The sequence below is a fragment of the Sarcophilus harrisii genome, chromosome 3 (genome assembly GCF_902635505.1).
Source record: "Sarcophilus harrisii chromosome 3, mSarHar1.11, whole genome shotgun sequence".
NCBI classification, from domain to species: domain Eukaryota; kingdom Metazoa; phylum Chordata; class Mammalia; order Dasyuromorphia; family Dasyuridae; genus Sarcophilus; species Sarcophilus harrisii.
The window spans coordinates 264,502,997-264,512,647 of NC_045428.1; the positions used below are offsets into that span (position 1 = coordinate 264,502,997).

Consider the following 9,651-nt stretch of genomic DNA (forward strand, 5'->3'; position numbering starts at 1 on the left):
GTCAAATTATTTCTTAGTAGCTTAAGTAACTTTCTAAAACTCTAAGTTGCAGAACTATCTGCAACTATCTGCAGCTGTAGATGCCAATGAAATCACTGGCCCTGCTTTAGCAATAGATAAGGCAAATTTAAAAACACACTTGATATTACTAATCTATTCAGTGGATCAATACTTCACAAGGACATTCTTTTCAGTGATATATTCAGTCATTTAGGAAGTATTTATTATACTAAGTACTGTACTAAGCACTAAGGATACAAAGAAAGGTAAAATATCATTGAGGATTTCACTACTTGTAATCTCTCATAATTGATTGTAGAAGACAATACACAAATAACTACTTACAAACATATTTTATTATTATTGATTATCTTGATCAGGCACCTCCATAGATATATTATAGAAAAACTACTCGATGTACTGAAGGTCCTTTTCTAGGTCCTTTAATATTTCATGGATAGCAGCAATACCACCCACACCGACCATCTGTTCTGCTTTACACTCACTGCATAGCCTACCTCTTCGTCCCTTAATAAATCTCTTTAAGATGTATTTTAGGTCACTGCTTACACATGACACAACTACTGTAAATATGATACAGCCTATTTACAATCACTCAATCACAGTCTAGATGACCTTTCATTTATATTCTTAAGAATTATATATAAATCTACATATTTATATATGTGAATATAATTTAATATTTTAAATGTGAGGACAACACAACTTGGAAGTAGTATAAGTCCAATGACCTTTGTCATTCCTGAATAAAGTTTTAGGTATTCAAACTTGACACTCTCTACTTATATCTTTTTTTAACTGCAATATGAAAAGGAGGAAATAAGGGGGCAATGTTGGTAATGACTTCTTCTATTTTTTAAAGTGAACTACTATAAATGATTTGTAGATCTATTTGTAATGTATCACCAATGAAATAAAAGCAGAATGATCTAAAATGGCCAATACCACTCATGTATCACCACTGTATGAGAGGAATAATAGACCACTGTTTCTATATATCTTAAAAAGATATTTTCCACCTGGGACAAAAACATGTGTGTGTTTGTGTGTGTGTGTGTGTGTGTACGCGTGCGTATGTGTGTATGCACACACATATTAAATAAGATATAGAGACACATAGAATATAACTTGAAGTTAGGTACTATAGGTACAATTAAGCAGGATCAAAGCAGGACTGGTCATTTGGAAGATTATGTTATACCCTAGGGTTCAGTATCCTCAAGTTTAGCTAGCTGTCAAAGTGGAAGTGCTGAAGTGTTGCAATGAACTTGATTCTCTCTACTTTTGATTGTTCCCTTAGTCTTGCTGCTTCAGCTCAATTTGCTCTGCGTTCATTATAACTCTCAGTCATAATGACTAAGTATTATATGCAGGGAAGTATTATATGCAGATAACTGTATTCTTGAGGTATAGATCACAATTTACTTTTTAAGCTAATAACTTTGCAGTGGGAGATAATAAGCCTAAATTAGATGGGGTCACAGATTAGCATTTATACCAAATATTTCTATTGTCAATATGTATATCAAACTATAACCCTGGTTATTTCTCTTTGTTGATATCATGCTGACTAAAGATTTATTGATCTGCACTGGAATGGCAAGAAAATTAGTCCTTTGGGGTGTGTCCAAGACATGGTATTAATGTGGCATCACAATCATAAAGCAATGGACATATCCAATCCATATGCCCATACATACACTACACATAAACTTATATACATATATGTATATTTATTTATCTTTATGTTATATAATACATGTGTTCATGTGTGTGTGTATATACATATAAACATATATGTGTATATATATATATTATAATGTAAAGTACTCCTCCTGCATCCATTGTTAGTAGGTATAATAGTACTCCTCCTGCATCCAGTTGTTTTGTGTATGTAAATATTTGTGAATGTAAGACAACTGCACATTATGGAACATCTACTGAATAGATTACTAATATCAAGTGTGTTTTTAAAATTGCCTTATCTATCCAATCCAAATGGCTTTCAGAATTGTACATCTAGCTCCTTGAAAATTTTAGTGAATAATACCCCAAGATAATTAGCTCATTACTATCTCTATCAGAAATTTTGATAAAAGTGTAGTCTATCTTATTATGAGTGTTCTCCCTTAACTTATCTTACCTTACCAGTATTTTAATGCTAGTATATGGCATTATAAGCTCTTGTATTATTGGGATATTTGACACAGGGTAGAGTATGGTGGGTAAAGAGAATATATCTTTTATTTTTCATTAGGGAAAAAAAGATAAGAGACAAAAAAAATGTTCTTTTGATGTGTATAGGTCCTAGAAAGTGCTCTCTTTGTCTGTCTCTCTGTCCGTTTCTCCCTCTCTCTTCTTCTCCTACTCTCCACACAATCATACATACACCACATACACCACACATAAACATACACACATATATGTATATTTATTTACCTTAATGTTACATAATACATGTGTTCATGTGTGTGTGTGTGTGTATATATATATATATAAAATAACATAAAGTACTCCTCCTGCATCCATTGTTAGTAGGTATAATAGTACTCCTCCTGCATCCAGTTGTTTTGTGTATGTAAATATTTGTGAATGTAAGAAAACTTCACAGCACCAGCAAATCTATGAGCAAGAAGTAGCTAGATGGCTCAGTGAATGAATGCTATACCTGGGGTCTGGAAAACTTCTTTCTGAGTTCTAATCTTTGATAGATAGCAGTGTGACTCTGGGCAAGTCACTTAATCCTATTTATCTTAATTTCCTTATCTATAAAGTTAGCTGAAGAAGGAAATTGAAAGCCACTGTAGTATCTTTGCCAAGAAAACCACAAAGGGATCATGAAGAATCAAATATTATTGAAAAAGAGTGAACAACAAACTATGTATGCATGTGTTGCACATCTCCCCAACTTCATTATAAACTGTGAAATAAAAAAAAAAATGTTGTTTTATTTAACTCATCCCTTTCTGCTACACCTTCTCGTTGTAGAGTAAGTACATTGCCTGAAAAATAATAGGTACCATATAAATGTTAGCTATTATTTTTATTATACTATAAATATATGATATATGTGTGTGAACTCTCTCTGTGTGTATACATTTTGGTAAAGATAAAATTCAGGAAAAATTGCATTTATGCCTTGTTATTCTATTGTACGAATGCTTTGTAAACCAGTAGGAGCATAAATAATATGATTTGTATGTATTTGGCATTCCAAAAATAAATTTGATCAGTAATTATAGACATGAGGATGATTGCCATTGTGTGTGTGTGTGTGTGTGTGTGAGTGTGTGTGCACGTGTGCTTTGTGGGGGAGAGTTGTAGAGTTGGAAATGGCTGATATGTTATTGTTATTGTTATAATTGCATATAAAGATGATTCTCCACTAAGAAGAGGAGTATATAATTCCTTTGGTCATCATATTACTTCCTCATTTGTCTGCTAGTGAACTAAGGAAGTTCAAAGCCCTATCTCTAAGGCTTCTTATTCAATCTGCCTTAAGCCGTGATGTAGTAGACCAATTTTATGTAGTCACAGATCTTTCCTAGTTAAGTGTTTTCTTCTATTTCAATTCCATGCAAATATCTATGCACTTTCCTGGAGGACACTGATAAGTTGCTACTTCATCTATAAAATGGGAAAACTGGGGCAAACAAAGGTTAATTAACTTGCTTAAGGTCACACAATAAGTATCATAATCTGAATTTTAATTTATGTCATGTCTTCCTCTCTTCAGACTTCATACTTTTTCCATTATTCATTTTTAGCTACCTCTACATATATAACTTATTACATAATATAAATTATGTTATATTATTGTTATACCATGTTAGATTACAGTATAACATATATAGTAGTATATACTATAAAAGAAATATTAACTTTTGAGATTTTTCCAATTTAAAATGAGAGGTTTATTATGCTAGATGGCTCTCATAAAGCTAATAAGCAATACAATTAGGATTCAAAATAACAAAAAAAAATTAAAGGACCTTCAAATTTAGCACTCTTTCTTTGATACCATGATGCTTATTAATGGAAAAACCAATACATTATTATGTTATATAACATATTTATGTAACATTATATAGTACTATATTTCTGGGCTCCATGTTTTAGGAGGAATTGGCCAAGCTAGTGCTTACTCAAAGAAGAGTAATCAGTACAGTGAGGAAGATAGATTGATGTTTGAAACTAGCTGCCATACCCCATCCAAATCAAACTTTGAAATATAAGAATCTAGAAATTTTAACTCTCTTCCCCATAACCTCTAAAAATCTTTTCTTGTTCAACTATATTTCCCCAGGTTCTTTAACCACTTTTCATGTGGACAAGTTCAGAATCCCCTTCCTGTCCTGATTACATTTTTCAGATGATGATCTATAGTTTTTCTCTTCTTTTTTCCAAGTAAAGTTGTTTAGCTTTATTCTTTATGCTAAATGTAATAGCATATTATGTTTATTACTGTTATTACTATTCCTAGTTATTACTGATGCCAAAGATGAATAGCATTTATCAAGTTAAAGACTTGGATACTGGAACAATTAGTTTAAGAACATTATAAAATAAATATAAGCAATTTTCACAGTCTCACTACATTTTAAAATATGCAAACATTAAGGTTTATATGATACTATAGAAGGTGTTAAACATTTTCATTAAATTCACCACCTGGGCAAACATTAAATCTTCTGTTGAGAATAATTTCCTCTCTTCCCTGGGTCAGATTAATTTCTGTTGTCCAGTTAGTGCAGTTCTAGGAAGCTGGAAAAGTTATACCTGGATATACTTAAGAGATGAGTCATCAGCTGAATGAACTGGATTAGGTTCAGTGTATTTAGTTATATCTTCTTTGAAATAAATGCCTGTTCCTCTTATAGTTACTGTCAATTAACTGAGAGCTAAAAACATTCTATCAACAGGAAATATGAACTTAGTGGATAGTCCAAATGGCAGTAGGTTTTAAAATAAGGAGAAGCAGAAAGTACTTCTGTCCATTAGAAAGAACTAATAGGATAGAGATAGAGAAAAGAAGAATATCATTGAGACTATATGACAACTAAGTCACCATAAATCAGAAGGCAAAAAAAGCTAACATTGACAAAAAGAAAAATGATCATTAGTATCTGATTGGGGAATATATTTAATGAAAACTGAACACATTATAGTGAAAGGGGGCTGGGATTGGTGTAGGACTTTCAAGAACACCATCAAAAATGTATAAATGATGCTATCTCAAGCGTACTCAAAGATAATATCTATATCCAAATGGGAAAAAAAAAACAACAGTTTTTTAATACTGGTAGAGATCAAGGAAGAACTTGTGTAAATAAGAGAGACTATAGAGCAAATACATGGATAGACAAGGTAACTTAGAAATAAAACTATGATTCAAGATTGAAAGAAACTGAAGATCTTACTTTTTCTAAGGCATGGTCAATCCTAATAGAACATAGGTTAGGTTTTGCATCTAGAATAATTTGTAAACTTATCCAAAGCAAATTCCATTCTTGCTTGTAATGCTTTCTGTCTTACATGATACACATTTGGTAATTTTCCTAATTTGTTCCCTTCTTAAACCTTTAAACCATTTACAATTTTGCTAAGAAATGAAAACTATCAGATTTCACACCAGTCATCATTGATAAGGGCAATAGAAAAATAGGTCTTAGGTAGTGTTTGAGTCCAAGAAAATTAAGAAATTGGGTAAAACAGTTAGTATGCTAATAGAAAGATAGACCTTACTACAGATTTTAGAGTATCTGGGTACCTGGTGATCTTATAATAATAAATTCTTGTTGATTGGCTAATGGAGATAATCAAATCTTCAACAGTAAAAGCATTTCATTTCCAATTTAGATTTAATTCTTCCTAATTCATATCTTGCTTAAAATTTTGGTTATTATTTTCAAAAATTAAAAACAAGCAAACATGTTACTATGCTGAATTTTACTCCTCTGGGCCTCTGATCTCATCCATGAAGGTACTTACTCTAATGATACCCTGACTAAAGTCCAATGCTCCTTCCACTATACTGTATTACCTTTCAAAATGTGTAGTATTGTGGTAATACATGGGCCATGAATCTGCTATTCTGAACTCTAATGTGTAACTGTATCATTTTCATTTTTTGTAAAACATTTTTAATATGTGATTTAATGGCTGAGGAATAAGCTTGGTTCTATGAACATTTAAGAGTTGAATTTTTAAAAAAGATTTGTTAATTCTTCTATATCTTATTAAGAAGCAACATCACATAGTAGATAGATAGTATTGTAATATAGTCTAGGTATGTAACCTTGGGCAAATGACTTAAATTTTTAAGTGCTATAGGTTACTCTACAAGACTATAAATTGAAGAAAAGGTGATAAACTGTATAGATATAAAGTTCTTATACCAATAAAATCATAGTTCCTGCCTCTATCCTTATCCTTATAGTACCTTATGGGGGCAAATTTTAATATTTAATTCCCTAGAGATAAAACTGCCTACGTATGTGTATACACTCACGCATATGCATATAAATGTTTGCATGCCTCTCATTAGACTGTGAACTCTTTGAGGGCAGGGATTGTCTTTTGCATCTCATTTTTTGTATACCCAGAGTTTAACATAGTATCTGGTATATAGTAGATACTTCATAAATGTCCAAGGCAGCTATATAGTACAGTGAATAGAATAGATTCATCTTCCGAAGGTCAAATCTGGCCTCAGATACTTAAATGGCACACACACAGCCACACACTCATTTACATACATGTACATCTATACATATATGTGTATATATGAAATGTTTATAATTTTACATTTTCCCATCTTGTAATTTATCATTGTTAGAGAATTCATGAGAGGTATCTCTTTACAATAGCATAGATTGACACCTACTCTCAATATGAATGCTTAGACGATTCTAAGACACAAAGATATTGACTTGAGAATGGTCATTGGAATCCACTTAGCTCAGAAGGTAGACATTTATCTTCTGAGCAATATTGTTTTTTCATGTATGAATGTATAAATAAAAGGTAAAAAAAAAATAGAAATGTCCCCTGTCCTAGAAGTTATAACAGTATATTCAAAAGATAAAGCAAGAGAAAAGCTAATCAAAATGGATTTAGTTCTCATTCTGAGAAAGGTGAATCAGTTTAATATTATGTACCTAAAGCCACAAAATTTGTTAAGAAAAGCACTTGGAAAGAAATAAATGTCAGAGCAATCCTATTGGCTCTAATAATATTTCATTTTAAATTAGTTAGGCAGGCCAAACAGTTCAGCAACTTTGGTGAACTATAAACTGAGAAATACCTACAAGTTGGTCTCTTGTGAATGGCCTTAGTTCCTGATCCAGTCTTCCTAATAGTATAAATTATTTAAAGGAGAAATTTAAACCATCCAACAATCCACTAAGATCTGGGATAATCAAATGTGTTAACATTAGGTAGACTATTTATGTAAACTTTCAAATGATTACAATTAACATAGACTTTAGTTCTAAAAAACCTAATCATGACATAGCATAGTTTGACCAATATATTTATACCACCATCTATTTAATTTCTTTGCAGAAATTATTGCTAAAGTACCAGCTAAAGTACCAGACAGTCTACAAATCTTTATTAAATGCCTCCAATGTGGCAGAGCACTGGGTATACAAAGATAAAAATGCAATAGTTATTGCTCTTTAGGAATTAATATTCACTGAAGAGGGCAGATCAATAAACATGTGCACAGATGACTGAATAAACTGAGATTTCTTGGGAAAGAGCAATCGCCTCTAATAGGTGGTGGATATTAGGAAAGCCCTTATTCAAAAAGATGAAGTTGAACTGAACTTTGAAGGAGTGAGTGCATTTCAGACTTGGAGGGCCATCTTTGCAAAAGCACAAACATGATTTTTTTTTTAATACAACATATAGTAGATTTGTCAATTTAAATAGAACATAGAATTCATAAAGGGAAATGATGTAAATAACCTTAGAAAGATAGTCCAGAGTCAGATTGAGCTGGAATTTAAGTGGCAAGCTAAGATTTTTTTTTTCATTTTACCATAGAGGCATAGAAAGCCAAACCAGGCAATGACATGACATGGTAAAATCTCTTAAATACTCCCAGTTAACTATCCAAGGCTCTAAATTACAAGAAAGATGCTAATCAGACAGATCAAATCATAGATGTGGACTAAAATAAAATGAAGACCTAATTTAATACACAAGATATATAGATAAATAGATATTTCACTATTCATCATTTTTATGCTTGAGTCTATTATTATCCAACCATGTTGGTAAATGTCTGTATAAAGTGTGCATAAGATATTAACAGGAAAAGCTAACTATTTTACTTAGCAATTTGAAAAAAAATGTTGGGAATGTATTTGTATTAAAAGCCTTTATGATTTTAAATAGGCATCTCCTTGGTTATTTCTTATTTAGTTTTGAAATATTTTTCATCCAGTAGGATGAGGTCTAAAAGAGCTTTTGTAGAAGATTTTGAAAAGATCATATTCCAGGAGAAATTACTGTCAGTTGAACAACCATGAACATTTTAAAGGTAAAGATATACTCTTCAAAAGTATTTAATTTTGTCCAATTAATACTACCTCCTATGAATTTTCACTACCAAGAACAAAAAACGATAAATAAACTTGAATGTGTAGCATCATGAATAGAACACTGGAATAAGAATCAGAAATCCTGAATCCTAATCATTTGCCAATGTGTGTTTGGGGAAGTCACATTACCTCTCCAATCCTCACTTGTAAAATGAGAAAAAAATCCTAGAGACCAAAATCCTGATGCTAGAGATGGGAAAACTGAGGCAAAAATATGTTAAATTACTTGTCCAAAGTCTCATAGATATTAAATGTCAGATGCAGGGATAAAACCTAGTCATTATAAATTTAGGTCATCTGACTCCAAATACAGCACTCTTTCCACTATATCACAATTACTTAAGATGTCTCACAGCTCTACACGTCTAACTGTTCTCTCAATCAGACCCACAAGCCTTCAACTCTTAACTCACTCATCATTGCTGCTGCTGATGCAGCTGCCTTTTGTTCTGGGAAGAAGACTAATAACATCAGGAAGGTGATGTTTTAACTTGAGTGAACATCAGAATTAATCAAGGCAGGGCTTTGCGAAGTCATCAGCCTCATTCTGTCCTCCAGAGACATCAGAGTCCAGTGGCAAGAAAAATGTAAAGCAAGTGGTGATAGCATCTCTTATTCAAGTTATTGACAAGGCCTGCCAATTTCACCTTTGCAGAATCTCTCCCATATGTGTGGTGTTCTTCTTCTTTTATATAATATAATCATTCTCTGTGGGAGCAGGTTTCTTGGGGAGGTTTTCTGGAGGCAGCCTTACTTTCCGTTCCAAATAATAGTCACTTCAAATACAGCCAGGTGTTAAAAGTTCAGATCTTTTATTGCTTCCTCCAAAATATCCCAGATAGTGTTCTTAGAGGTCTATCTCTTTGCTTGGTTCCAAGAGCTCCCTCTGAATGTCTCCAAATCCAAAGGTTTGTCCTTCAGCCTCCAGCCAGCACAAAGGTAGAAGATGGAATGAATCTGAGAGTGGGCTTGTGGGATTCCTCCCACAGTGCTCTTTGGCCCTAAGAGCTTCTTGCTT

The 9,651-nt window shown here is 32.4% G+C and overlaps 1 protein-coding gene across 1 annotated transcript in view; it reads right to left on the reverse strand.

The window, feature by feature from the left end:
* IL1RAPL1 (interleukin 1 receptor accessory protein like 1) overlaps nt 1-9,651 on the reverse strand; it is a 1,491,295-nt gene that overhangs the window by 1,367,320 nt on the left and 114,324 nt on the right. The gene's annotated exons all lie outside the window — the stretch shown is intronic.